Source organism: Phyllobates terribilis, unplaced genomic scaffold (assembly GCF_046119375.1).
Source record: "Phyllobates terribilis strain yellow unplaced genomic scaffold, ASM4611937v1 Scaffold_7__3_contigs__length_470593459, whole genome shotgun sequence".
Taxonomy (NCBI): Eukaryota; Metazoa; Chordata; class Amphibia; order Anura; family Dendrobatidae; genus Phyllobates; species Phyllobates terribilis.
In genome coordinates this window covers 408,330,304-408,339,417 of record NW_027362767.1, presented here as the reverse complement: position 1 = coordinate 408,339,417, position 9,114 = coordinate 408,330,304, and positions in this window count along the sequence as shown.

The window sequence follows — 9,114 nt, the reverse complement described above, 5'->3', positions numbered from 1 at the left end:
AGGATGGGATAACTCCCCAAAGGAGGAGTATAGCCTCAGGGCAGAGAATGTGGATGATGGGAGTGATGGTGCACGGGAGTTCCAGTACTTGTAGTGCTGTATGCGGTGAGAAAGCAGGAACGACTCAGAGTCTTTGCAGTGCAGTTCAGGGTCTTTACTGATGATATTAAGGCAGACCCTCCCGGGAGTACTGGCTAGCATAAGAGGCCTGGTCAGTCTGTGAACAAGCAGGAGTTCCCCTGGCCAGGTGGAGTTGTAGGCCTCCCCGTCTATCTGCACTCTTCCTGGCTACCTTGCTGTAAGCGAGTGGAAGTAGCCCACGTCCCTGAGTATACCGTGTGGTGCTCACCCGTATGGCTGGTGACTTGGGGCCTTCTGATAGCCTCCGCTCCTCGATGGCGGTGCTGGTCCCTTCCTTGTGACTGAGCCTCCGGGCTTCTATGGCCAGAGGACCTGGAATCCCCTGCCGGCTTGTTTCTGCTGCTGGGTGAATATACGTCCCCACAGCCTCGGACTCCGGTGTCTGGTTCTTAGCGACTTCTGCCAGGGCGAGCTCTGCTTAGCTCCAGCCCCTGGTCTTCAGCTCCTGGCTCCTACAGAGCTCCTAGCTGTAACTCTCCCTGTGTCTAGAACTGTCTCCACGCTCTGACTGTCTAATCCCGCCCCAGACCCAGTTTATAAGGGCAGATTCCTCCCCTCCCAGGTCTGGGCAGGGGGTGTTGCTTGCTTAAGGGCTCCTGACCAGAGAAACCTCCCACTTGCTCTCAGACGTAATATTTCTATTACTGTGGCAACCAGACCCCTGGGGTGCCGCATATATTATTGGAGGCAGGAGAATGTATGGGCTCCTGTCAGGTATATATTATTGGAGGCAGCAGAATGTATGGGCTCCTGTCAGGTATATATTATTGGAGGCAGGAGAATGTATGGGCTCCTACCTGGTATATATTATTAAAGGCAGGAGAATCTATGGGCTCCTACCAGGTATATATTATTGGAGGCAGGAGAATCTATGGGTTCCTATCAGGTATATATAATTGGAGGCAGGAGAATGTATGGGCTCCTGTCAGATATATATTATTGGAGGCAGGAGAATGTATGGGCTCCTGTCAGTTATATATTATTTGAGACAGCAGAATGTATGGGCTCCTGTCAGGTATATATTATTTGAGACAGCAGAATGTATGGGCTCCTGTCAGGTATATATTATTTGAGACAGCAGAATGTATGGGCTCCTGTGCGGTATATATTATTGGAGTCAGCAGAATGTATGGGCTCCTACCAGGTATATATTATTGCAGGCAGCAGAATGTATGGGCTCCTGTCAGGTATATATTATTTGAGACAGCAGAATGTATGGGCTTCTGTCCTTTATATATTATTGGAGGCAGGAGAATGTATGGGCTCCTGTCAGGTATATATTATTGGAGGCAACAGAATGTATGGGCTCCTGTCAGGTATATATTATTGGAGCCAGCAGAATGTATGGGCTCCTGTCAGGTATATATTATTGGAGCCAGGAGAATCTATGGGCTCTTGTCAGGTATATAATATTTGAGAGAGCAGAATGTATGGGCTCCTACCAGGTATATATTATTCGAGGCAGAAGAATGTATGGGCTCCTGTCAGGTATATATTATTTGAGAGAGCAGAATGTATGGGCTCCTGTCAGGTATATATTATTGGAGGCAGGAGAATGTATGGGCTCCTGTCAGGTATATATTATTTGAGAGAGCAGAATGTATGGGCTCCTGTCAGGTATATATTATTGGAGGCAGGAGAATGTATGGGCTCCTGTCAGGTATATATTATTGGAGGCAGGAGAATGTATGAGCTCCTGTCAGGTATACATTATTGGAGCCAGCAGAATGTATGGGCTCCTGTCAGGTATATATTATTGGAGCCAGCAGCATCTATGGGCTCCTGTCAGGTATATATTATTGGAGCCAGCAGCATCTATGGGCTCCTGTCAGGTATATATTATTTGATAATCATGCCCATTGCCCAGCTCCCACCATATGTTGATCGCCAGCCAGATAAAACAAGGCAGCTGGGGGCTGGGATACGCAGCATGGTAAGGCCCAAGCGTTCTTGGCCCCCCACGCTGAAAATCGCAGCCCGCAGCCACCTCTGAAAATGGCGCATTCATCATAGCACCATTTCCAGGTGCTTTACCCGGCTCTTCCAGCGGCCCTGGTGGTGAGTGGCACCCTGGGTAATAATCGGGTTAATACCAGGCCTGCTTTGTGCTATCAGCTGGTACTAAGCCCGAAATTCATGGTGTCACGCCAAATTAGACATAGCCACCATGAATTTCTAGTAAACAGAAAAAAAAAAAAGACAGAATTTTTTTTTTTATTAAAAATAAAACACATTTAGGGACTCCATCTTTAATAAAGAAAAATCCTCACTCCAACGTAATCCATGGGTCTTCTGTCTTCAGCTCTGCTACATCTTTGCCATCAGACAAATATGTCTGCTGACAGATGAGCAGGCACAGAATGACGCTGGAGCACTGTTTCTGTGTAGTGCCGCACTATGTTTCTTTTTTTGTCATTTCATGCAGTGTAGAAATCTTGGGAAAAGTGTGGATTGTGCTCTGGAAGTGATCAGTTATAGCTAACTATGTTAGACTGATGAGACCCAGGCACACAACAACAACATTCCCATGAATAAACAAGACCACACAATATATAACTTTTAAAACAAATCCTTTTAACGGATGGATGTCGGTCACAGCAAATGTATGTAAACAGTTGAAGAACATCTCTGCTCCAGTGGCACTATAAATGCAAAATTGTGCAAAAACAGCCGGACTCCCGGCGGGAATAACCATTAAAACGTAAAACACCATAACTGACCGCCAAGGAGGGGCGCAGGGCTAAACTGCGCTCCGACCCCCACCCATTAGAATCAATGCCTGCTCAATACCATCCTGGATGCCGGCCAGGAAAATATCCAGGCCGATGTCGGTGAGATGGACACCATCATTAAGCATGAGCCTAGAGTTGTCCCCATCAAGCTGGCGATGTCGAATAACGACACCCCCTTTGAAACGCACAAAGCGGGACATGCGAGCGTTGAGGGTTTTAACAGCCGCCGACTCCCTAGCACCCTGCCACACAAAGCGAGGAATGACCTCAGACCAAACCAAAACCAGCTCTGAGAAGAAGCAGTGAAACTTGTCCACATCAGACCGCATCATCGTCAGCAGCTCGGCAAGGCGGAAGGAGCAGAGGTCATTCCCGCCAGCATGAAGAACAAGAATGACGGGGGAGGAGGCAGGCTGAGAAATTCCAACAATCTCCGGTAGAACTTGAGACCAGGTAAAGCCACGAATGCCTTTCCAAAACACCTCCAAACCCCGGAAACCGAGGCCTCTTCCTCCTGGACGACTGTCTGCTCTTTGGGTGGCCCAAAAAATGTAGGAGTGACCTAGGATCCACACAGTAGGTCTTGTCGAACCTAAGGGAAAACATTATGTTATTAGATTAGCAAATCTGGTCTGATATACTTCGCAAAGCAAGCAGAACGCCATCTGCCAATCCGTTGAATCTCGACATTGGATAAACCTGCACGAGCAGCTTCGGTAGCCTCCCCAATTCTAAACGAGTGAGTGCCAAAATCTTTCGGGGGAAGACCTAGTAAACCCAGGCCTTTATGAAAAAGGGAATGAAATTGAAACTTTTTCAGAGGGGAACCATCTTCATGGGCCAAAAATGAATAACCGCAGCATCTGTGTTGAAGGAAATTCGAAACTAAAGATAGTGGGCAAATGGACCCGGAATGGAAAACAAAGGGACCCATGTCCCTGCGCCTGAAGGGTCTGTCTTGGATTTACGTATACGAATACGTGAGCCTCCCTGATACATCATCGTGGCGAAGGCCTCCTGGGCTGCCCTTAGAGGCTGATACCAACTCACTAATGCGGAATGCACCGAAGAATGCAAGACCAAAAGCGGCTGAAAATAAAGAAACCTCGTAAGGAGAGGAGCAGAGGGTGGGGGTGCACTCAATGAGGCGCTTTAGGAGGTCAAAGAAAATGGGCCGTCTGCTCTCCTCCCGGGAGTGACTCCTGCTCCAGCCCCTTACAGCCCGACGTATAATAAAAAATTTTGTCCCATCCACCCATTCACGGAGCTGGAAGTGAAAAGCCAAACCTGACAAACGGCTTTGGGCAACCGCACCTGAGGCACCAGTGCTGTGAAGGTGAAGAAGATACTGTATAGTAGCTTCTAAACGATCAGAGGTGGAAGAGGAAACCGGTTTGTTACCTGCGAATAAAAGCCACTCATTCCATGCCTTACCGTAGGCCCGCCAAGTAGCTGGGGCAACAGATGATCTGACCAGCGGCATTAGCTGTCCTCCACAACCTCCCATACACTGGATGGGTATGGGAGACCCTCCAACTGGGCACTGGGACACAGGTGTCGAAATCTCTGAAAATCAAAACGCGAAAGTGAGTCAACGACAACATTCATAGGACCAGGAATATGGCGTGCCCGAAACCATGTGTTAAAAGATAGACATTGTAATACTAAAAATTTTATCACCGGAATGGACGAAGATGAAAGATGATTTATAGCATGGACTACACTCATGTTATCCGACAAAAAGCAGATGCGCTTATCACGCAACTGGGGACCCCAGATGTAAATTGCAACTGCAATAGGGAAAAGTTCTAGCAAAGTAATATTTTTAACCCAATTCCTGGAGTGCCAGGACTCGGGCCACTTTTCAGCACACCACTGGTCTCCAAAAATCACACTGAAACCTAAAGATCCTGGGGAATCAGAACAAAGAGACAGATCCTCGTTAGAAGACTCCGCTGACTGGAAACAAGTACGACCATTGTAAGAGGAAAGAAACTGTCTCCAAACCACCAGGTCAGCTCGCAAAGGGGGGGTTATGCGGATCCGGTGATGAGGAAGCTTTATACCTTTAGTAGAAAGGGACAGCTGGCGAGAAAAAATTCTACCCATGGGCATGACCCGACATGCAAAAACAAGGAGGCCCAACAGGGACTGCATTTGACGTAGAGTGACGCTTTTAACAGCGAAAAAACCTTTAATGATCGATAATAATTTTGAAATCTTGTCCTCAGGCAGACGAAAAACCATTTTGCTGAGTTAATTTCAATACCCAGGAAAGATAGAGAAGATGTTGGTCCGACAGTTTTTTCAATGGAAAGGGGAACTCCAAGGCGAGACATAAAAGAACAAAATGTGTTGTTCAACAAATATTGACAAGAACTAGAATCCCGAGGGCCAACGAACAAGAAATCATCAAGGTAATGAATGATTGAAAAGGAATTTCTTTCATACCTAATGACCCATTCAAGGAAGGAGCTAAACAGTTCAAAATAATGGCAAGAAATGGCGCAACCCATTGGAAGACAGGTGTCGTAGTAGTATTGCCCGTCCACCAAACAACCTAAGAGGTGATGACAGTCAGGATGAACCGGCAAGAGGCGAAAAGCAGATCTGATGTCAGATTTTGCCATTAAAGCTCCTTGACCGGCATCCCTGACCAGGGCGACTGCTCTATCAAAGGAAACATATGTGACAGACGCGTCACTATCAGAAATGCCGTCATTAACAGAGGAACCCTTAGGATGTGAAAGGTGATGAATCAAACAAAACTTTCCGCTCTCCTTCTTCGGTACAATACCTAGCGGAGATACCCGTAAATTGTAAAAAGGGGGGGTTGAAAAAGTACCCTTAATTCTTCCCAAAGATATTTCATTTTGAAGCTTCTCAGCCAGTATCTGAGGAAAATCTCTGGCAGATTTTAGATTTGAAGAAAAACAGGGAAACCTGCTGAAAATGAAAGGAATAAAGAAACCAAATGTGAAACCAAAGTGGAGTTGGGCCCCTGCCTCTTTATTGGGGTACAGGTCGAGCCACGGCCCCATCTCGGACACGCTCACTGGAGTCCTTTTTTTCAGATTGACCAGAGGGCATGGTTGAAAACTTAGTGGAGGGGCGGGAACATTTAATGACTGCATGAGGGGCTCCACAGGCGGAGCACTCATGCTTATATTTACAGAGTCCGTAAAAACGGCAGTGCCCTTCATTGAAAAGCCAGCATGTGACCGGTCTGCGAACGGCCGCTGACCCGGGAGCAACAAGGGGGCCAGGGGCCGTTGACTGAAAGGATGATGATGCCTTTTGGGCCATCATTAATCTGAGCCATGTATCCGTGGCTTTTACCCCCCATCCCAGATGAGGCTGAAGGGACAAGCGCCTTCTAAAATCCTCATCATAACACCACCAGGCGCTGCCTCCGTGGGACTTGTAAGAATTATATATGGAGTCCATATATACAAACATCTCAGAGCATCGCTCAGGGTGTTTCTGACCCATAATACAACCCATAACAAAGAAGGCCTGAAGCCAATTATTCATAGTCCTTGCGACCTTCGGTTTGCGGTCATAAGGTCTATCGGACACACGACTTTCCTTGTCAATGGTGTGTTGGTCAGTGGAAACCAGCGACCAAATATCAATGTATTCATTTGACCAAATTTTATTTTGAGTTTCCACATGTAAGTGAGATCCTAACGGAGAAATACCGCAGAAGAAAATGTCCTTATGTATGCTAGCCTGTACCAGGGTGAGGTCCCGCTGGACTGAGGGGTTCTGAATTAACATAAGTGGGTTAACTAAAACTTTTCTACCCGAGGTGGACGCTACTACCGGTGATGAACCATCCCCCCAAGCCCCGGAATATTGGTACTCGCCGCAGCCTTGCTGAATCGTCGAGACAGGAACAGAAGTGGGAGCGATCATACCCTCCTGACTTTCCGGAGGTCTGGGTGACCTGTTACGGCGCCGAGAGCAACGATGTGAACCCCTCTGCGAATCCGTTGAAGAGTTAGACGACTCGTCCGTAAATGACTGTGAACGCCAGTGCGAGGACCTCGAGTGGTAGCTACTTCTGGCTGATCTTGAGCTATGTGAAGAATGCCTGGTGCGCCGTTTATGCGATTTTTTAGAATGTCTGCGTGGAACTGGGCTGCATGAAGTTGAAGGGAATGAAGAATCCGCGGTGCGGGTACCGCGCCCGCGATGGCGGTGATGACGAGCCGGAGATCCTGCACCCGCGGATGGACCAGCAATGGGAATGGATGCCATATTGGAGCCAGAGGGCATCAAAGGTGCTGCGGAAGAGATGATTGGGGCAGGGAGGTTAGGAATGAGGGCTAGCACCTGCAAAATGGGTGGATGATGTGGGGAGGGCGGGGGTGGTGACGTGGCTAAAATCACTGCCTGTGATGGATGGCTGATTGGTAGTGGTATAGGCGGGGGGGGATTAATACGCCTGAGGGTGCCGGCAGTGTGGAGTAATAGCAGCCTCCTCAAAAGAGGAAGAGCTGCAACTGGCATGGCCACCCATGGCTATAAAAGCAGGCTGCTGGTGTAAAGTGGGGTAAATGGAGGAGCAAAGAGGGAGCTCTGCAATGCTCTGCAGCATGCAGCGATTCCTTGCCCCTTGAAAAATCCTATGTGGGGGGGGGGCACTTTTACTGGGCTGTAAGGTGGGGGTTGAAACCGCCGGCTCTGCGATACCCGATATACAGCATGCAGCAGCCGTGGGTGCTGTGTGAGGGACAGTGAGTGGCACTTTATTCAAAATTGGCGCCAGAAGTGAAGAGGGAGGGGCCTGTCCTGAGCTGCTGCACACGTTGCGTGCAGCAGCCGAGGAGAAATCAAGATGGTGGGTGGGCGGGGCCACCAACAGACCCGGCGCAGGAAGCGCCGCACCTGATAGTGGCGGTAGCGGCGCTGTGTTGCCTTCTAAGCATGAAAGGCTTACAGCCGCCGGTGCCGTCGCCATTGCACCTCCCTGTGAAGATGATCTCATCACCGGCGCGCGCACGGCATTCTTGCGCACGCACTGGGATGAGTCACAACTGGGGCTGAGTCTGTTTGGCGGGCGGATTCGCCGAGCGGGCCGCCGGCCGCAAGAGGGGTCCTGACACTGCTGGGGAGGAGGAGCGGCAGGTCCACCAAGTATGCTGGTAAGCCAGGCGTTCCCCTCCTTTCTGATCTTTTCTCTGATAGCTTGGGCAAGACTGTCACTGTCTGCCATCTTACCGGTCTCTCACCAGCAGACAACCAGTCTCCGTGTCCCACGCTGTGGGGAGAGACCGGAAGATGACACACAGGGACATTTATATGAAAGGGAATGGGAGGAGGACAGAAAACAGGGAACCATTGGGCAGGCAAACATGGAGGAGGGGACATGGGAATGCAGGGGATTTTAACCCCTTATAGCAGGGCACATCAGTCAGAGGCATCCGACTAAGGGTCAGGCTGCCCTACATTTTCTGCAGAGATAAGTCATGCATAGAAGATGTGATATATTGTTCTGCAGATAAAGAACTTCACCTAGAGACATCACTGGTGAGTATGTGTATTACCTATACACACACACTGACACTATATACAGAGCTCCTGTGCATAATGTCACTGGTGATCACTGTATTACCTCTACACTGACACTATACACAGAGCTTCTGTGTATAATGTCACTGATAATCTCTACATTATCTGTACACTGACTCTATATACAGAGCTTTTTTACATTTTCATTATCAGTCACTATCTGGTGCCATTATGTGCTATGGTCATGCCGTGGCGGTATTTGTCCCTTGTATGTGGTATTATTCGGACAGTCACTATGTGGTGGCAATATGTGGTCTTCTCATGGTGTGGCAGTATATATACCTTGTACTTGGTAGTATTTGATCACTATGTGGTGGTATGTGTTCTGGTCATGGTGTGGCGGTATTTCTCTCTTCTATATGGTATTATTAGTCTAGGTATAGTGGATTGTTGTCAGTCATTTGTTTTTTCGGATATTAAGAATGGGAACATTCTTTATTTGCAATACATATTAAATACTTGGATGTTTAACCTCTCCCTGTGTTGTGGCTACTAAACAGCAGCAGAGAGGCACGTCAGCTCAAGACGCAAAAAATAAGCCGTCACACAGCCCCAGATCCAAAAAATGAGAACACTACGGTGCGCAGAACATGGCGCGAAAAGTGTGATTTTTTTTTTCCAAACTTGTGAATTTGTTTTCACCACTTAGATACCAGTAAAGGTA